This window comes from Lepisosteus platostomus, chromosome 22 (genome assembly GCF_059453375.1).
Source record: "Lepisosteus platostomus isolate fLepPlt1 chromosome 22, fLepPlt1.hap1, whole genome shotgun sequence".
Taxonomy (NCBI): domain Eukaryota; kingdom Metazoa; phylum Chordata; class Actinopteri; order Semionotiformes; family Lepisosteidae; genus Lepisosteus; species Lepisosteus platostomus.
The window spans coordinates 1,406,003-1,427,106 of NC_142632.1; the positions used below are offsets into that span (position 1 = coordinate 1,406,003).

At 46.3% G+C, this 21,104-nt stretch overlaps 7 non-coding genes across 7 annotated transcripts; 6 read left to right on the top strand and 1 right to left on the bottom strand.

Moving 5' to 3' along the window:
- Positions 1-222: 222 nt before the first annotated feature.
- trnag-ucc (transfer RNA glycine (anticodon UCC)) lies at positions 223-294 on the top strand. Its single transcript has one exon. It is a non-coding gene; the product is annotated as a tRNA-Gly (tRNA).
- A 1,174-nt stretch (positions 295-1,468) lies between these two features.
- trnak-cuu (transfer RNA lysine (anticodon CUU)) lies at positions 1,469-1,542 on the top strand. The gene has a single exon. It is a non-coding gene; the product is annotated as a tRNA-Lys (tRNA).
- Positions 1,543-2,715: 1,173 nt separating this feature from the next.
- trnar-acg (transfer RNA arginine (anticodon ACG)) lies at positions 2,716-2,788 on the top strand. Its single transcript has one exon. It is a non-coding gene; the product is annotated as a tRNA-Arg (tRNA).
- Positions 2,789-4,723: 1,935 nt separating this feature from the next.
- trnar-ucu (transfer RNA arginine (anticodon UCU)) lies at positions 4,724-4,796 on the top strand. The gene has a single exon. It is a non-coding gene; the product is annotated as a tRNA-Arg (tRNA).
- A 2,459-nt stretch (positions 4,797-7,255) lies between these two features.
- Positions 7,256-7,337, top strand: trnas-aga (transfer RNA serine (anticodon AGA)). Its single transcript has one exon. It is a non-coding gene; the product is annotated as a tRNA-Ser (tRNA).
- A 6,185-nt stretch (positions 7,338-13,522) lies between these two features.
- On the bottom strand, positions 13,523-13,595 carry trnam-cau (transfer RNA methionine (anticodon CAU)). Its single transcript has one exon. It is a non-coding gene; the product is annotated as a tRNA-Met (tRNA).
- A 2,355-nt stretch (positions 13,596-15,950) lies between these two features.
- Positions 15,951-16,022, top strand: trnae-uuc (transfer RNA glutamic acid (anticodon UUC)). Its single transcript has one exon. It is a non-coding gene; the product is annotated as a tRNA-Glu (tRNA).
- Positions 16,023-21,104: the final 5,082 nt, after the last annotated feature.

Consider the following 21,104-nt stretch of genomic DNA (forward strand, 5'->3'; position numbering starts at 1 on the left):
ATATTAAAGCAAGGAAAATATGATGCGTGTAAAATATACAATTTGATCACATAATTACTTAATTACCTCTGGTAGTTAAATGCTTTTTTCTGCTGTGTTTTTTTTCTCTTGTACATGACTCTGATCCTCTTGTTGTATTTGTATTTGTAAATTCTATGTTTAATAAAAATTTTTTTAAAAAAAGCATTCTCTGGTGGTGTCCTGCAGGCTTCCTGCGGGCGTGCATTGGTGGTATAGTGGTGAGCATAGCTGCCTTCCAAGCAGTTGACCCAGGTTCGATTCCTGGCCAATACAGTGGTGAATGTTTTCAAATGCTGTCATGAGCCTTGGATTGTGACTAGCAAAGCGAAGCCTTTTGAAAGAGCTAAAGCACTGCAAAACGGAATTGAGGGAGAATCTTACAGGGGATTCTGAGCGGTGTCTGCCTACACGCAGTCTGATACGGGTGCTGAAAGCTTGAGCTACTCTCAATGTCATGCTGCCTTTTCCCGGAGTAAATCTGTTACATTGAAAGAATGCTTCTCGCAGGTTCAAAAAGGGACCCTTTGTTAATTGTAGAAATCAATGATTTCGAATGAATTCTGTATGCGTTAAAAGACAGCTATACACAGAAAACATGCAGGACACTTCTCATGATGTTTACCGAGCCGAAACACAGTGCGTTTTTTCAAGCCATTTGACAAAGCCCGCCCACTGAAAACTGCAGCAGATCGTGTAAAGACGTTCAACTTTGTAACTACTGCACGCACAGTAAGCAGAATAAATTCCTCTTTTCAAACTGTCAAAGGTTTGCTTTGCGAACGCCGCAGGACATCGCACAATCTCTTTTGAACAGGGACAAACGATTTCTTATGGGGCGCAGTAAGTACTGTTACTGTCACTGCACGATACCGACGTTGGCCTACTATACCATGTTCAGCCACCGCTAGAAAATGTACGGCTCTAGCACCAGAGCAAACAACAGGAGGGCCGACGTCGAACAGGCACACGTGTCAGACATGGAGAGCGATGTGAATGGGATTCGAACCCATGCGTGCAGAGCACAATGGCTTAGCAGTCCATCACCTCAACCACTCAGCCACCTTGTCGGCGAAACTGGGCTGTCCGGACATGGGTTGGCGCGCTCCAGATGATCTTTTTCTTTTTTTTCCCCTCGTACTCGAGGGTCATTTTCCTGTTCCACATGCGATTTCAACATTTTCCTTGGGAGATGTCAAGCCAGCAAGCCACTGCTGTGGTTCAGTGGCCAGTGTGGAGTTCAGTGGCCCTGTTGTACACAGAAAGCACATTGAGCTCCTTGGACGTGAAAAGTTCCAGATAAAAGCCATTTGTCATCCTTTCTCTTGGTGTCGATGTTGCTATTGTATGTAAAGGTGGCAACTTGCTCAGCGAGCAGGCGGAGCACACACCGAATGCAGATGTGTCTGAGTGGTGTGTCCAAGTGGCTGCAAAAGGACAACCCTCCCGGGGCGCCGTGGCTTAGTTGGTTAAAGCGCTTGTCTCTTAAACAGGAGATCCTGAGTCCGAATCCCAGTGGTGCCTTCTTTGTTCTGTCTTCTCGAACAGAACTGGTCCTTACAGACAACCGCCTACGGCTAGACTTAATTAAATGCAAGTATTCATTTCCTGTCTTTAACGCGACTTGTTTTTCTTAAAATGGATGGAACTTGCAAAACATGAAATACAAACATTGCTAATCAGCGCTAGCGGCTGGCAAAAAAAAAGAAGTCAGCAATGATTTTTTTCTTTAACCTTAACCCTGCTAATGGAGAAGAGTTAAACGACCGAGTCTATGCAGCTTAAACGGTGCTCATGTCGGGTTCTTAGCTGAAAGGGTGGTAAATCACGCTCACCCCAGTCCTTAATCTTTTAAAGAGGATACAAAATTGAACCTAGTCGCCACATCACATACATCCTGTTCAACGATAAAAAGGTGACATCTATCCTCGATCCAGAGTAAATCCCACGTTGAGGGCATCTTTTTTTTTCACTTTACCGTGAATCGGGCTCGGCTGCACAGAGGAGAGAGCAGAGCAATGAGGTCACGGGGACAGGGGAGTCACACGCTGGCGGTTTAAACACGCGGAAGAAAACTGAGGGATCCACAGTATGTGGACCCTCCGTGCGCCATCAGTCCACACTCCGGACTCTGAATCCTGCCATCCGAGTTAAGATCTCGGCGGAACCTGAGGCGCAGTTCCTTCTTAAAACGTAATCTGGTGAGCATTTCTAGAATCGTACTTGTATAGATGCAGCCTTTAATGTGTTGCTAGGTTAAAATTGATGACTTCTTGAACTTCAGTAGGCAACTGCCCTCTTGATTTCGGATTTAATTTCTTTATTACAGGGGCGCTTTTATGAAGACAGAGTCATGTTCAGGTACTTTGCTTGATGGAGGAAGCATATTTCGGACTCTGTGATCTGCTCACCTGGAAAGGTCTGCTGTACTACTACAAGAGAGAAGTAGAGTCTGGAAGAATGGACAATTTTATGATGCTTTGGAAGATTATGTTTTTTTTTTCTTTGAAATCGAAATGAATCAGAATATCAGTGCAAAAGACAAACTCTTGGTTTGGTTTAAAGAGATATGGTTTTAAAACAGACAAGATGTAGAAAACAGGTGTTTCTCACTTTTGGAAAAGAATGGACCGGGGGTAATATTTTACTAGTTGCAGTGCTGATCTCACTGGGTTACAGTCCTGCAGTGTCACATGAGGGCCAGTGGCGCAATGGATAACGCGTCTGACTACGGATCAGGAGATTGCAGGTTCGACTCCTGCCTGGCTCAGGTCGTTTTTAAACGCATCGGGCTACTCCCTAAGTAGTCTGTGCTACTTACTGCATTGCAATCGTACCCAGTAAGAGATTTCCTTCATGTAAATGAACTGCACCTGACAGCTTTAGAAAAACACCTGGGCTCAGTACGGTGCTGAGAGCTCAGCGTTGCTGTTCTAATTAGCACGCACTGCATCGGCTATGAGCCCGAACCTTTCAATTATTCCGATCAGTAAGTCAACACGTAGTCCACATGAACGGTAGAAATATTCTCTTGTCTGTCTCTTGTTTGTATAGAACTGAATGTCCCTGACAATGTACTGTTAGTTTTAATTGAAGAACGGCATTTGTGTTCAAATATACCAGACAAGTTTACGTAACTGCTCATGCGACACTCAGTTGTAATTAGTCAAGAAATAAAGTCGAACAACAGCTGCGGGTTTGATTCTGAACGTATGAGATTGCAGCGCCTTTTACTTTCATTGACAAATGATAGAGATTCGAAGAGAGATCCTTCAGACCAGCAAGCAAACCCACGGCTATTTCGGTTTTCTATCTAGGCAACGTTGGTGTCTGCAATAGCATACATGAAAGCGTGATGCAATTTCTGTGGCTACATTTGTTGCACGTCATGCACAGTAAGAGTGTTTCTTACACCAAATAAAAAGTCAACAATTAGCGATCACGCCTTCTCCTCAGTTAACCCACTGAAACCCTTGCTGTTAACAGTTCTTTACTGCGTGCTTTACCAGCACCTACATATCGTGTCGGTTCTTTCAGCTTTATTCATTAGGTTTTCAAAGGCATAAGTAGAGCACCAGAGGTTCGAACGCAAAATGCGTGGTTATCTGAAGAATTGATTTCCACGGCAGCGGGTCCAAACGATTTCGCGTTGTTATAGTACCAGGAAAGGAGAAGCGGCACTTCGCCTCTGCCGCGCAGGCACAAGGCGACGTGCGGCAGACGCCGGAGTCGGCAGGTTTCGACTCTGCGCGGGGAAGCCCCAACGCATTTCGAGCCCATCACCTTAACCACTCGAGCACGACAAATGCGAGCTCAACGCCGCCGCATTCCTCCTATAATCAAACACGGACTGCGAGGTGGCTGCGGAAACCTTTTTAAAGTTGGTCTTCGTTAAAAAAAATACCTTTCACAAGATTCGTGCCGGCAGACAGACACGCCTCAGAGGGTTTAAGGCTGGCTTCACGTTCAAATGGTAAAGTCCCCCAGTCCGGATGTCAAAATGCAACTTTGGCAGACAGAAAAAACATCAACAAACCAAAAATGTGGACAAGGATTTTACAAGCTGCACCACACTGCACTTTCAAAAGCATTTACATTCGTGTTAGACGCAGGAATTGCCTTTGATTTGCGCGCTTACGAACGCCATGGAAAACGAAACAAAACTAAAGCCCTCAGCTCCTGCACTTGATTATAATGCCGTTACGTGTCGAAGCAGGAATTTACGTCATCCTACCACTGCAACACGGGGAATAGAGGGAAATGAGCACAAGCTACGAATTGTCTCTAATCAGTCCCTACAGTTGTAAGGCGCCTGGAAGCGTGCACCCCCATCATTAATCTTTGCGCATTTGTGCAAGGTAAACTGTTTAAGCTGTTTAAGGCTTAGAAGCAGCTGACTGTTTCACTACCTAGCTGATTACTGTCAGTCAGGGAGCTCAGAGGTGAAAAGCGTGTCTGAGAGACAATTCGCCGTCGATCAGTTCAATATGTTCCGTACCAGCTCGGCGCACCTGAGATCATCTTGGTAGCCGTGTAGCTCAGATGAGTGAGAGCGTGTGTGTGTACCACCGTGATTGGATGCCGGTCCTTCTCAGGTCACAGTAAACCTTCTGCTGCCTAACTTCCCTAATTTTGGGGATCCCTTTGAAAAAGCAAAGGAAAACTAAACTGGCTCTTCATCAGCGTGATCGACCCAACCCAGTGTGCCCCAGTGGCCTAATGGATAAGGCACTGGCCTTCTAAGCCAGGGATTGTGGGTTTGAGTCCCATCTGGGATGCTCCTGTCCCATTTTGAGCATACAAATGTCCTTGTGATTTGCAAAGCTGCAACCCCACCTTACTCAGTGAGCATCTCTGCTTTTCTCTCACATACAGTTGGGAGAAAAACTTTTGTAAACAGCCCTTCAGAATGATGTGGATTTCTGCATGAATGGCTCCTAACATGTGATCTTATCTTTATCTAAGTCATAATAATTAATAAAGAGAGTCTGATTTCACAAACAACACACGCCCAACATTTGACATTGCTGTTTCTTTATTGACCAAATGGTTTAAACAATCAAGGTCATTGATGGAAAAAGTACGTGAACCCTTATATTAAGGAGCTAGTGGAACCTCCTTTATGACAAAGACCTCAACCCCCACTTTCTGTAGCGGCTTGTCAGACCTGAGCAGCGGTTAGGAGGTATTTTGGCCTATTCCTCTATGCAAAACTGTTTCAGTTCATGTATATTTTTGGGATGTCTTGCGCTGAATGGCCTGCTTCAGATCACGCCACAGCACTTCAATGGGATTGGGGTCAGGACTCTTACTTGGCCATCCCAACATACGGAATTTCTTCTGTTTCAGCCACTCTGTTGTTGATGTACTCCTTTGTTTTTGTCATGCTGCATGACCCAGCGTCTTTTGAGTTATAGATCACAGGCAGACACCCTGACATTCTGCTGTAGAATTTCCTGATACATCTCGGAATTCATCGGTCCCTCGATGATTGCAAGCCGTACAGCCTCCGCCATGCTTCCCAGGTGGGATGAGGTTTTGGAGTTGGTATGCGGTGCTTTGTTATCTCCAAACATAACGCTGTGCACATTTACCAACAAGTTCAACTTTTGTCACGTCTGTCCACAGAACATTGTTCCAGGAGTTGTGGAACATCCATGTGGTCTTTAGCAAACTTGAGAGGGGCAGTGGTGTTTTTTTTGGGGGGGAGAGCAGTGGTTTCCTCCGTGGTGACCTCGCATGATCACCACTCCTGTTCAGATTTCTTCTTATGGTGGACTCATGAACACAGACGTAAGACAAAGTAAACCACCTGTTTGCTAGATCCCATCCCCACTCAGCTAGTCAAAGATTCCCTCGAAGGACTGGCAGGACCTATAATTAGTATGATGAATGCATCGCTTGCGTCAGGCGTCGTACATGATCAATTTAAGGTAGTGGTTCTTAGACCGTTCCTTAAGAAGTCAAATTTGGATCCACAAGTTCTTAACAACTACAGGCCTGTCTCAAAGGTCCCATTTCAATCTAAAAGTCTTGAAAGAATAGTTGTTGCCCAACATCAAATGGATTCAAATAATATACTTGAGAAATTTCAGTCTGGTTTCTGAAACTGCATTAACAAGAGTCGTAAATTATATTCTCTTAGCTACTGATGCGGGGAATGCAACAGTGCTAGGAATGCAAACTTTAGGTTGCGCTTCTTCATGCTGCATCATTGGCATGAGTGGAGCTTTTTAAACGTCTGTACTTACTGCGCCCCATAAGAAATCGTTTGTCCCTGTTCAAAAGAGATTGTGCGATGTCCTGCAGCGTTCGCAAAGCAAACCTTTGACAGTTTGAATAGAGGAATTTATTCTGCTTCCTGTGCGTGCAGTAGTTACAAACTTGAACGTCTTTACACGATCTCCTGCAGTTTTCAGTGGGCAGGCTTGGTCAGATGGCTTGGAAAAACGCACTGTTTCGGCTAGGGAAACATCATGAGCAGTGTCCTGCATGTTTTCTGTGTATAGCTGTCTTTTAACGCATTCAGAATTCATTCGAAATCATTGATTTCTCCAATTAACAAGGATCCCTTAAATGATGAGTCAAAGTAACATCTAATCGGATTAGTTTCCTTAGAGCTGGTTCAGAGTTTGCTCAAGAGTTTACCTTTCACAGATGAGCAAAGAAGGATGTTGGGGGTGCACGCTTCTAGGCACCTTACAGCTGTAGGGAGTGATTCGAGACGATTCGTGGCGTGTGCTCGTTCCCATATACCATACGCACCGGCGTGCAGTGCTAGGATGACGTACAATACCGCTTGGGCACGTAACGGCGTTATATGCAAGTGCGGGACGTGAGGGTTTTCGTTTGTTCGTTTTGTTTTGCTCTGCTTTGCTTTGTTTTGCTTTCCATCGCGTTGGTAAGAGCGTAAATAAAAAGGCGATTCCTGCGTCTACCACTAATGTAAGAGCTATTTCAAGTGCGACGTGGTGCGGCTTTTCAAATGCTTGTGGGCATTTCTCTGTTGTTGATTCTTTTTTTGTGTGTAACAAAGTGGCATTTTCATGTCCGGACGGGGAGACTTTATCATTCCGACATGAAGCCACCCTTAAGTCCTCTGAGGCGTGTCTGTCTGCAAGGCTTGTATTTTGGAAATGTTTTTTTGAAACGGAGAACGACTTTGAAATAGGCTTCCGCCGGCGCCTCGCGATCCATGTAAGATTGTAGCAAGAACGCAGCGGCAGCGGGGCTTGCTGTAGTCGTGGCCGAGTGGTTAAGGCGATGGACTAGAAATCCATTGGGGTCTCCCCGTGCAGGTTCGAATCCTGCCGATTACGTTGTTCGCCTCCAGTCGGTGTGTTCCGGCGCAAGCAAAGAAGCGCGCCTCTTTGCTGTTCCTGGTGGTCTTAAAACGCCCAATCGCTTGTACCCGCTGCCTTGGAAATAAATTCTTCAGCATCCGCGAATGGCATTTTGCAGCTGGAAGCATATGTCGACGCTTTTTGCACAGAGCACCAAAAAAGCGTCTTTTTTGAAGGCCCAGGCACTGAGCATTGGTGGTTCAGTGGTAGAATTCTTGCCTGCCACGCGGGAGGCTTGGGTTTGATTCCCGGCCAATGCAGTGGCTTTTGCAGCGAGCGGCTCCATCACTTGCATCCCCTTGCAACTCGCAACTGAAAACCCACTGAAGCTAAGCAGGTGTGAGCCAGGTCAGTACCCGCATGAGGGTAACCTACAGGGAAAAACAAAGCTTCCAGCTGGAAGCGGTGTTAATGGTGCCGGCGGGGGGGCGCTCACCCTGAGGTCTGTGCGGGTCCCAATGTCCCAGCATAGTGACGGAGACGCTGTGTTGTAAAAGGGCGCTGTCTTTCGGATGAGATGTAAAACCGAGGTCATAGTGCTCTGTGGTCATTAAAAATGACCACCAAAACCTTTGACAAAAGCTCTTGGTAATTGATGGTCTTCAATAATGCTTCTCCTTTAGGTACATTTTAAATCAGCTGAAAAATGCTGTGAAATAGGGGGACACTTCAGGCCAGTGTAGGATTTGGGTTACAAGAACCATGAAACTGCACGAGAAAGCCCGTACACTGAATTACACGGCTTTCTATTCAAAGGAGGGCAAAAGAAATTCCCTGAGTTCGATTTTTTGCAGCACAGAGAGGACCACCGTCGTGAGGTCGGTTAGCTCAGTTGGTTAGAGCGTGGTGCTAATATGGCCAAGGTCACGGGTTTGATCCCCGTACGGGCCAGGTTCTTTTCTCCTCTCTTACCAAAGCTGTTAGGTTCCTTTCCGTGGTGAGATGGGTTGTCATGCAACGCTGCCACATAGTGCCGACAGACAAGAGTGTTGCGGGAGAAGAGAAAAGTGTTTGAAGATTTAAGAGTGTCTTAGGTGGATTCAAAATCAAGTGTCACAAATGCAAGTGGTTGGATTTCCAATGTTTAATATGGTAAAAATATGCAGAAGTTATCTGCCGGTCATGGCACAGTCTGCCATGCTTTTGTCAGATACTGTAAAGTGGTGTCGAACTGGAGCCTCACCATTTGCATATGTGAGGCTCCAGTTATACATCGAGTGTCACATTAAATGACAAAAATGAAGAGAGTTAAAGCAGCTGGAGAGGTTTTCTTACAACTTTTGAGCTGACACAGTTTTGGAAAATGTTTCCTTCACGCTGCACTGTACAACATAGGCAGCCAAGAGTCTCCAAAACAAAACAGAATTGACAGATAGGAGAAAATTCCCACTCGTCCTGAAGTTCCCAAAATCCAGCACTGAGCGTAAACAAAGTGTCTAAGTAGCGTGGGAATGCTAACCCTAACCCTAGCTGGAGTTTGAGCAATCCAGCACTGAGCGTAAAAAGATGAGTCAAAGTAACGTCTAATCGGATTCGTTTCCTTAGAGCTGGTTCAGAGTTTGCTCAAGAGTTTACCCAGTGGGCATTGATTCGTCGAATATACGTATATTCACGGCGAAAATACGGCAATACGTATATATACGTCGCCTCGACGTATAATCAACGTGGAATTGCAACCGTAAAATCGACGACATTAATAAACGCATATATAACGTCGAAAAAACATCTAACACAGTGCCTGAGGCTTTTTACTGTATGTATCGTGTGTGCCGCAACTAGGAGTATACGGCACTCTGCACAGTGTACGAAGTAAATTATTTTCGCAGTAATTAATTTACACGTGTATAATAAATATAGTAAATATAATAAATTAATTACTGCGAAAATAATTTTCTTCGTAAATCCTGCAATCCAGATGATTGGGGTATTGGTGCATGGCTACAGTCTGTGCTAGGAACATGGAGAGGGTCTCTGGTTCAATACATATTTGTGGGTCTGGTATTATTCGTTATGATCATATCGTTAATATCCTGTTTGAAAAACATGTGGACTAAAGCTGCTGCTTCTGTGCTAATTGTACGCCCTGAAGGGATCATGAAGGTCAAAAAATGATTTCATGGGAAAGGTTCTCTTATCTAGTGGCAGAACCTGATGGGTAGAACAATATAGCTTTAAGGGGGGTTACCCTTGGGAGTGATTCCCCTAGATGCAAATGATTATTGTGGTTTGTTTGTTCATAATAAGATGTTTTGCAGGAACGGAACAAAGAGAAATTTTACAACTTCAGCTAGAATTGTTCTACAAAACGTCACAGCTGAGGCAGGGGAACAATGTGTAGATTTTTCTAAGAGTTATTACCCAGTTGTTGACCAATCTGTTGACCAATGTTGACCAAAAAAGCCTAGGATTATGCTGGGCTCCAGCCCACAGGGATTTACCTGTGCTGTAAGAACTAATGAGTGAATAAGGAGACTGGATTCTGGTGAAAGACTTCAGGAAAAAGAAATGGTGTTCACTCAGGTGGAGGGGGCTGTACCAGGTGCTGCTGACCACTGCCACTGCTGTGAAGGTCACAGAAATGGTGCCCTGGATTCATGCTTCCCACTGTAAAAAGGTCACAAACAAACTGAGCAAAGTGCAGGAGTGATGTCTCCACAAGGACAGATGGGGATAACCTGCTTGGGACTGATGTGCTAAGCCTTTTTCCTTTTTATGTAGAAGCCTGTCACCACCCCAAAAGAGGAAGAAACTAAACACGAAGCGTCTTTGTATACAAACTGGCTGAATGAAACTGATAATGAGGGGGATATGAGTAATTTGTGGTATAAATTTATAAATCATACTGTAAAGTTAAAGAAATGTAATGCATCTTGTTATATATGTGCTTTAATGCCTCATTCTACAGCCTCACCCATGCGACTTTTTATGAAATGTACTCTTTTATTAATATCACGTTAGAAGGCTTAGACGCTATCAAACAAGAATTAAGGGGAGTTAGATTAATGGCACTTCAGAACAGGTTCGTGCTGGACCTTCAAAATGCAGCATCTGGAGGAGTCTATGCTTTAGTAGGAGACTCCTGTTGTACATATATTCCAGCTAATGACTATGATTACGGAAATCTTACGCTCGCTATTCAGCATTTGAAAGAACTAAAAGACAAGGTGAATAAAGAGAGAGGCATAAAAGATACACCGGCTTTTCTCTCCTGGTTAGAATCACTGTTTGAAAATGTTTTTCTTTTAAGTTACTAACACCGATTATAGGGGCTGTGATACTTGTCTTCCTGTTTTTATGTTGCTGTATGACATGTATTATTCCAATGCTTCGAAATATGGAAATATGGTACCTAGGAGGATAAACTGTTCATCCTTCCAGTCTGGAGAATTGGCAGCTGTCTGACGTCAGTTAGTGATCCTTAAAAAATTAATAGTTCCAGGACAGTGTGCATCACCAGAAAATCAATTTCAATGCATTAAAACTCTTGTTATCCTTCTGATCATTGAAGTGTCATTGCCCCAGCACTGTATACTCTTACTTTTGACGCCTGTCTGAAGTTGGATCCATTTCTAAGAATGGTGACTCACATATCCTCATGCTCAACTTTGGCTCAACCACACAAACTATGAAGTTAATCATCTGCTTTTGCTCCAAGATTTATGTTACTAGGCTCTCTCCTGGGGATCCTCGTGTTCTAACATTGCCCTTATTGTGGATGATCCATGACAGAATTCAGGGAATTCAGAATTCTGATACCTCAGCTCAGATTCTGACTGGGCAGACTGTCATTGCCTGGTGTGAATGTGTGCATATTGTATCTGTTTTTGTGCATGTTCTGTGGCCTGTTGTACAGTACATCACAAATGAAAGGGAAATGGAAAACTAAAATAAGACTCAAGTGTTTTATCTTTCATTAACAGTGTTTCATTAGTATCTGTGCTAGATCCTGTCATCCACTGCTTACCACGACAGGCTCTAGCACAGGATAGCAGCTAATACATTTAACAATCTCACTGCACAGTGTTGTATATTCAAGGGCTGATCTTCTGTACTTTTTCTTTCACTTTTCATTTCCTAGAAACTCAGTCCTGCCAGGAATAATCTGAGAACAAAATCAATCTGAGTCAACAAGGTCTTATTCAAGGTCATCAGCACTAACAACATTCTCTCTGGAGACAGGCGATAAGAAAATTGAAAGTGTGTATTGTTACATAACAGCAGAGACTATGAGTTATGCTATCATGAGAGTGGTGATGGATTTTTTTCATTGCTTAGTTTTGCAGGTTCTGTACATGTGAACATTCAAAGTGACTAAAGTAAAGGAGTTTTCCCTTTTTACCACATAATTCCCAAAGATCAACACTAATAGAAAGCCTAATCCCAGCCAAGATTCAATTACTGTCTCTCAGGCATCCCAGCAGTGGATTTCATGACTTCAGACAGCCATCTTTATCAGTGGAGAACTCAATGCTCTGAGGTTTACTGGCAGAGTCTCACACTGGGTAATATGTTGGTAAATAATGTCCTATGGAATTGTACTATTGATAAATTCTACTATGGAACTGCGATGTGTCCTGAAAAAATCTTCGATGATAGTGGTACAGTCCATCACACCCCACCTACAGCCTTTAAAAGAGAAAAAAAAAATTCTGATATTATGGTGGAATCTTTGTAGAAGGACAAAAGACGGAAAGAACGGGCAGTGTAACCATGGCAAAGAGAAGGGAAATATTGGAGAGAGCTTTTTTCATACACTTTTTATCATTGTTTTTCCAGCCCAACAATGATCAACAAATATGGGCAGGCGTCCTGTGCCAAATCCAATCTACCTTTCTTCCAAGCATACAGGAATGTCAGTGAATTAAATATTGACATATGAAAATACCTAAAAATATGCAATCACACATATGCAGTTTGAGCAAACATAAGACAATACCCAAGTACCACAAACTACCAGGCATCATTAGCAGTTCAGGTGGGGAGCTGTGTCAGCATGCGTAGGCTGCAAAGGAACAAGTAATAGGTCTATTCCATGCTTAAAAGAGAAGAAAGAAAACACAACATTTCAGCCGTGGAGCCCTCACACCTGAAGAAGGCTCCACGGCCGAAACGTTGTGTTTTCTTTCTTCTCTTTTCATCTAGTGTCATTAGCCAGTTCCTGTCAAAATAAAATAGAAATGGATAACATTCTAGAGAGAGTTTGAAATACCAAGGTACAATTTAAACCATATTTCTTCCACTACAACCGCATTATTTTGGAGAGATCGCTGAGCCTAACTGTTCTGGCATGCCCGTTAGCCTCCGTCCTGCTTCAGCAATGAATGCAACGGGGCACATTCTGAGGGAGATGCGGTCAATCAGGTTGCAGGAAAACCACGCTATGCTTTTTTTTTAGATCCTGAAAAGGACAGAGGGGCCATGTATATGTGTGCAGCTGGATATGTAATTGCAGGTGGCGTAGCAAATTCTGCTGAAGCCCCACTGCCTGGTGTGGACGGTAGCTGTGCATGTTGCAGTAGAATTGTGCATGTGAGATCAAGGGGGCATGTCATGTGTTTGAGCACTTCACTCCCTTCCGGAAGAGTCCCAAAAATTTGAAAGTTCTTTGGATGACCTGTGGACCGATCTTTCACGATGAAGAATTCCTTAAGAAGAATAGATCTCGGCCCACCATCCCAATGCCTCCATCTCAAAACAGCAACCTCCCACTGCCCTTAGTCTGCAAGGCAGTCCTTTCAAGTGCGATGATGACGCCGGGACCTTCGTTGCCTATTGTACGAGCTGAACTTTTGTGCTCATCAATTCAACGCTCTTTCCATCAACTCATTTTGTCTTTTGACGCTTCGTGTTTTGTGCTCCTTTGACTATCGGCATATCGGGTGACTGCAAACACTGAAGTTCTTGCTTACGGAGTGTGGAACAGTGTTTTCAAGTGATCGCTGTTCTGTCATGTTGACGCCGAGTGAATCTTTCTTTGGCAACATGGGCAGGCTGACAGCAAAAGTAATGGCAAATTTCTTGACTTATTTCTGAATGTGAATGTTCTTTAGAAAAGGGATGCGGCGTTGCTTCTCCCCCGTGTAAAGGTCACGCATTCCAGACGTGGTTATGAGCGAACAGTTGCCGCAAGTGTTTGAAAAGAGCAAGAGAGGAAGCAGCCCTGCCCCGTGTGAGGATCAAACTCAGGACCTTCAGATGATGAGACTGACGCGCTACCAACTACGCCAACGAGGCCAGCTGCAGTGCACAGCCGGAAAGTTTGCCTCATATGGATTTCAGTCGCCCGTTCCCTAATCTTTAGACGCCCTCTGCTGGATGTTGCATTTGCCTTTTGATCTCACCGATACTTTTTTGGTCTGTTTCTGTTGCGAGTCCGTTTTTCAGATCTCACCTAGCACAAGTCTCTCTGGCTGAAGTGGCCTCTCTGCTTCAGCATCGTGCCCTCACTCAGCCATTAAAAACGTCACTCGGACTTCTGACATGCTGACATGAAATGTCAAGAGAGAGTGGCGGAGACGCTTAAGGCAGAGAGAAGATGAAGAGGGGTGTGGCTGCGAAATGATTGACAGCTGCATGACGCTCTCCATGCAAGGTGTGACCACAGGCTAAAGGACACCTTTCGGCACATCAAGCTCTAAACACACACCTGGAGGATGTGGGAAATGATCCCGCTACCTCTCGCATGCTAAGCGAGCGCTGTACCATGCAACCTAACCCCCCTCACTGGGGCTCATGCCTCGGTGTCGCCTAGTGCCGCTTGTTCCCCTCTTACCGGGTGCAGTTCACTGCCCTTCGTCTGCAAGGCAGTCGTGTAATTGCGGCTTTCTTGACTTATTGATGAAGGTCTGACTGGACGAGCGAATGACGCCTCTCCCCCGTCCTCAAGCTCGCTGACAGAATAAAATAGAAAGCGCTGCCGTGGCTCATTGGTTTAGGGGTATGATTCTCGCTTAGGGTGTGGGAGGTCCCGGGTTCAACTCCCGGCTGAGCTCTTGTGTGCTCTTTTTGTCCTCGTCCACAAGACTGGGGACTGATATCCACATCACCTTGCAGCATCTGCTTATGGCAAACGATGAAATGTGACTAATGACTGAACGAGCCTGGTGAATACTCATCACGTGGCACAATGAGAGCGTGCAGTCAGCTGTCCAAGGCAGCAACCTCATTGCTCGTTCAAAAGAACACGTACTGAAAACTCATCACCACTATGTCGTAAATGAGCACCGCGATCGCTTGTTGTCATGCGTCCTTACTTGGGAAATGCAGAAGCAAAAACTGCCCTCTCTCAGCCACCGAAACGTGTGCGGCTCGCCTTGCACTCTCTGCGCCTCGCATATTTATGGAGCTGTCTGCTCTTCTTTCTGTTGAAGTACGCAAGTTACGGGGCGTACTGCAGACTATGATGTGCTCAATGACAGCTTTCAAGATTTGAAAACTATGAGCTTGATGGCTCAAGTCGAACGAATGTGGTTGTTAAGCAATTGATGATCAAACGCACATATTCTAACGATTCGTGAAAGTGTGTTCTAAAGGTCCCTGGCTCGATCCCGGGTTTCGGAATTTTGTTTCATCGCTCCCTTTGTTCCTCTCTCCAGCGCCCCCTGCCTAAAATGACGCGTCCCTTTCTCAGCCCGAAACGCAAGCGAGACACCAGCAACAAACCCTACAGGTTTCCGTAGTGTAGTGGTTATCACGTTTGCCTAACATGCGAAAGGTCCCAGGTTCGAGACTGGGTGCAAACAGCCTCTTCTTGCACGCTCCTGCACTTCACAGAGGTCTTGAACCACCAGTCATTTGTTCCCAATGTATTTCCGGTGCCTTCATGCACTCTTGTACCAAACGCATGTTTTTTCTGTACCTGGAGCCGATCATTTGCAATTGGGCTATCCCTACAGACCAAGACGAGCTCTATCGGCTCAAAAGCAGCGCAACACCTGCGAGAACAACAGAAAGATTAGTACCCAGTGGGGGCCTCTTAGTGAGCCCAAGATCTAATCAAGAATCGACTCCAGCAACAGGGCTGGGCGCATTGTTCCATACTCCGACCACTCTTGGTGTAAACAGGTCCCTCCTGGTCTCTGCATGAAATGCACTTTCCTGCGTTTGCTTTGGTGTAACTGGCTTCCCCTGCATGGGCGAATGTGAAGAAGATCCTTAGTAAGTCATTGAAGAAACCCGAGAAGAGGTCGGAGTGGCCTCTGTCGTTCATCAACGATCCAGTCAGGCAGTACTCCTCTGTAAAGCGCCGTTCGTTCACATCGATTGGCTTTTTTTTGCCTTCATTCATGCAAGTAGTAAAAGCAGACGCCCCTATTCTGCCCTGACCCGGATTTGAACCAGGGTTGTTGCGGCCACAACGCAAAGTACTGACCACTATACGATCACGGCGAGTTACCGATACACACGTGGCAGGGCGGAAAAGGCTGTGCTCTCTTCGTGTGACATAATTTGGAAAAGTCCTGACGTTGCATTTCAACTGAGCCCCAGTATACATCGACCCTTCGACACTCTGAGTGACAACTCTCTTGCGTGTTTTCTCATATTTATGTAGTTTGCTTGCATGATGCCCGGAACAGCAGGGTTGTGCACTCCCATATGGTCTAGCGGTTAGGATTCCTGGTTTTCACCCAGGCGGCCCGGGTTCGACTCCCGGTATGGGAACGTGTCAATTTTGCCTCCTGCTTTCCAAAAGATCAGCACTGTGTACGAAGGAGCCGCATTAAAACTACTCAACGTGCAAAACGTGCGAGTAGAGGGGGCGCTTGTTTCCAGCCGAAACTTCTCGCGTGTGAGACGAGCTGACCATCGCTGCAGGAGGTGGAAGGTCACTCTGGTAGACAGGGCTGACCTTCGGCAATAGGATTTATACTCTCCAAGATGATATTTGCACTTTCTGGAGAGGCGATTTTCTCTACTTCAGTAGCCCGATTTCGTCGATTGCGTGGAGAGGGCTGTAGAATGTGGCGCCGTCTTTCCTGCTCCGTCCATGACAGGCGTGCTGGTCTCTGGAGAGAGAGCACGGTCCATCAGCGCACCCCAATAAAGGCACTGGAAGCAGCTGAATCGCATTGGTGAAGCTCAGCGCTGGGCCGCTGGGCACATCTGACTACAGTTTCCGTAGTGTAGTGGTTATCACGTTTGCCTCACACGCGAAAGGTCCCCGGATCGAAACCGGGCGGAAACAGACCAGACTTCTTCTGTCGCCACGCACAAAAGGGGATTGGGGATTCGCCTAGCGCTGTGATCGAACAGACCCACTCACCTCTTAGTGTGGCGGGATCTGCACAGTGCATGTCGCAGCGCATCCTGCTTTCACTTCAATGCGCGTCCTGATGTACCCCGGTCTCCCGCGTGACAGGTGGGGACAGGTGACAGGTCCTATACTAACGAGGAAGACATCTCTCTCTCCGACCCCCGGCATCGTGTCCCGACCCACCGTGCTGGAAGCCGACTCGTGCTGTGATTCCTTTACGGAGCAGAAATGACAACCGAGGAGCCGAGAGATCATTTCAGCATTTCGCGTCTGAACGGAAAACACAAACGCCCAACTCGGAATGATTTGCCTTTGACGCTTATCAAAGCGTTCTTTGTGCATCGAACAGACCCACTCACCTCTTAGTGTGGCGGGATCTGCACAGTGCATGTCGCAGCGCTCCCTGCTTTCACTTCAATGTGCTTCCTGATGTCGAGTCGTGTGCCGTGCGGAGGCTCTGAAAGCGAGAGCAATGAAAAGGTGCACGACGCTGTGTTAGAAAACAGAGAAGTGAAAGGCAGTCCTTTGTCTAAGGAGGTAAAAGAAAAGCTACTCCCCGTCGGGGAATCGAACCCCCGGTCTCCCGCGTGACAGGCGGGGATACTTGCCACTATACTAACGAGGAAGACATCGCACGCTCCGACCCCCGGCATCGTGTCCCAACCCAGCGTGCTGGAAGGCGACGCGTGCTGTGATTCCTTTACGGAGCAGAAATGACAACCGAGGAGCCGAGAGATCATTTCAGCATTTCGCGTCTGAACGGAAAACACAAACGACCAACTCGGAATTACTTGCTTTGGACGCTTTTCAAAGCGTTCTTTGTGCACGACGACTGCGCTGCCTAGCAGATACAAATGGGTTGTACAACTTTGAAGTAGCAAATGGAAGAGGGCTAAGCCTCCTCTCTTTTAGCCCAGGTTCGATCTGTCTCCCAGAATCGCCAGGGCGCACGCACACACACACACACCCGTGCCGTTGAAGTGCTCTGCTTCATTTCTAAGGGCAACTCAACATTCACTCCTACCCCGAGTGCAGAAAAGACAGCGTCTGCAGCAACAGCAGCTCAGGTCTCTGCACAGGAGCTAAGCTGCCCCCATCTCCTCTGCTCTGCGGCTCCTACGGAGTGGAGTCCTGCCTGGAGCCGTGTTTGCAGGCGGCGGCTCCCCGCACCCTGTCTGTGCGTCGTGTCCAAGAGCTCCTGGGAGGAAGAGAGAGCCCTCCCACTCGGGGGCTTTTCCACGGTCTGTGTGAGGAGGGGCGGGTGTGTCCAGCAGCTTATCGAGCGGAAGCCTGGGGCGGCGGAGAGCTGTGATCGTACAGACCTTGAGGTGTCACCTCTTTGTCTGCTTTCCCGCCCCCCCTCCGCCCAAGCTCTGCTCCAAAGTAGCCCGGCAACCCCTCACACCTGCACGTGTCACAACCTAAGGTGTGGTCATGAGACACCCATGGGGTGTTGTTCTGTTCTTGCTAATTGTTTCCTGCCCGTCGCAGGCAGGAGTCCATGCGAGGAAGATGCCCTGGACAGAGCTCAGAGGGCACACCTGGGTGGCTTTCCTTCTGAGTGACGTTCCTGCAACACTCTCCCGCTACTCTTGGTGCGCTCATGCCGCAACACAGGAAGGCTGGAGCAGGTGGCTGCGGGCTCTATGCACCGCCGAAATAGCTCAGCTGGGAGAGCGTTAGACTGAAGATCTAAAGATCCCGGGTTTCGGTATTTTGTTTCATCGCGCCCTTTGTTCCTCTCTCCAGCGCCCCCTGCCTAAAGTGACGCGTCCCTTTCTCAGCCCGAAACGCAAGCGAGACACCAGCAGCAGGATGACGTAAATTCCTGCTTCGACACGTAACGGCATTATAATCACGTGCAGGAGCTGAGGGCTTTAGTTTTGTTTCGTTTTCCATGGCGTTCGTAAGCGCGCAAATCAAAGGCAAGTCCTGCGTCTAACACGAACGTAAATGCTTTTGAAAGTGTAGTGTGGTGCAGCTTGTAAAATCCTTGTCCACATTTGTGGTTTGTTGATGTTTGTTCTGTCTGCCAAAGTTGCATTTTGACATCCGGACGGGGGGACTTTATCATTTGAACGTGAAGCCAGCCTTAAACCCTCTGAGGCGTGTCTGTCTGCCGGCACGTATCTTGTGAAAGGTATTTTTCTTTAACGGAGAGCAACTTTAAAAAGGTTTCCGCAGCCACCTCGCAGTCCGTGTTTGATTATAGGAGGAATGCGGCGGCGATGGGCTCGCTTTTGTCGTGGCCGAGTGGTTAAGGCGATGGGCTCGAAATGCGTTAGGGCTTCCCCGCGCAGGTTCGAAACCTGCCGACTCCGGCGTTTGCCGCACGTCGCTTTGTGCCTGTGCGGCAGAGGCGAAGTGCCGCTTCTCCTTTCCTGGTACTATAACAATGCGAAATTGCTTGGACCCGCTGCCATGGACATCAATTCTTCAGATAACCACACACTTTGCCTTCGCACCTCTGGTGCTCTGCTTATGCCTTTGAAAACCTAATGAATAAAGCTGAAAGAACCGACACGATATGTAGGTGCTCCTAAAGCACGCAGTAAAGAACTGTTAACAGCAAGGGTTTCAGTGGGTTAACTGAGGAGAAGGCGTGATCGCTAATTGTTGACTTTTTATTTGGTGTTAGAAACACTCTTACTGTGCATGACGTGCAACAAATGTAGCCACAGAAATTGCAGCACGCTTTCATGTATGCTATTGCAGACACCAACGTTGCCTAGATAGAAAACCGAAATAGCCGTGGGTTTGCTTGCTGGTCTGAAGGATCTCTCTTCGAATCTCTATCATTTGTCAATGGAAGTAAAAGGCGCTGCAATCTCATACGTTCAGAATCAAACCCGCAGCTGTTGTTCGACTTTATTTCTTGACTAATTACAACTGAGTGTCGCATGGGCAGTTACGTAAACTTGTCTGGTATATTTGAACACAAATGCCGTTCTTCAATTAAAACTAACAGTACATTGTCAGGGACATTCAGTTCTATACAAACAAGAGACAGACAAGAGAATATTTCTACCGTTCATGTGGACTACGTGTTGACTTACTGATCGGAATAATTGAAAAGTTCGGGTTCATAGCCGATGCAGTGCGTGCTAATTAGAACAGCAACGCTGAGCTCTCAGCACCGTACTGAGCCCAGGTGTTTTTCTAAAGCTGTCAGGTGCAGTTCATTTACATGAAGGAAATCTCTTACTGGGTACGATTACAATGCAGTAAGTAGCACAGACTACATAGGGAGTAGCCCGATGCGTATAAAAACGACCCGAGCCAGACAGGAGTCGAACCTGCAATCTCCTGAGCCGTAGTCAGACGCGTTATCCATTGCACCACTGGCCCTGGTGTGACACTGTAGCACTGCAACTAGTAAAATATTACCCCCGGTCCATTCTTTTCCAAAAGTGAGAAACACCTGTTTTCTGCATGTTGTCTGTTTTAAAACCATATCTCTTTAAACCAAACCAAGAGTTTGTCTTTTGCATTGATATTCTGATTCATTTCGATTTCAAAGACAAAATAAACATGATCTTCCAAAGCATCATAAAATTGTCCCTTCTTCCAGACTCTACTTCTCTCTTGTAGTAGTACAGCAGACCTTTCCAGGTGAGCAGATCACAGAGTCCGAAATGAGCTTCCTCCATCAAGCAAAGTACCTGAACATGACTCTGTCTTCATAAAAGCGCCCCTGTAATAAAGAAATTAAATCCGAAATCAAGAGGGCAGTTGCCTACTGAAGTTCAAGAAGTTATCAATTTTAACCTAGCAACACATTAAAGGCTGCATCTATACAAGTACGATTCTAGAAATGCTCACCAGATTACGTTTTAAGAAGGAACTGCGCCTCAGGTTCCGCCGAGATCTTAACTCGGATGGCAGGATTCAGAGTCCGGAGTGCGGACTGATGGCGCACGGAGGGTCCACATACTGTGGATCCCTCAGTGATCTTCCACGTATTCAAACCGCCAGCGTGTGACTCCCCTGTCCCCGTGACCTCATTGCTCTGCTCTCGCCTCTGTGCAGCCGAGCCCGACTCACGGTAAAGTGAAAAAAAAGATGCCCTCAACATGAGATTTACTCTGGAGCGAGGATAGATGTTACCTTTTTATCATTGAACAGGATGTATGTGATGTGGCGACTAGGTTCAATTTTGTATCCTCTTTAAAAGATTAAGGACTGGGGTGAGCGTGATTTACCACCCTTTCAGCTAAGAACCCAACGTGCGGACCGTTTAAGCTGCATAGACTCGGTCGTTTAACTCGTCTCCGTTAGCAGGGTTAAGGTTAAAGAAAAAAAACATTGCTGACTTCTTTTTTTTTGCCAGCCGCCAGCGCTGATTAGCAAGGTTTGTATTTCATGTTTTGCAAGTTGCATCCATTTTAAGAAAAACAAGTCGCGTTAAAGACAGGAAATGAATACTTGCAAGTCTAGCCGTAGGCAGTTGTTTGTAAGGACCAGTTCTGTTTGAGAAGACAGAACAAAGA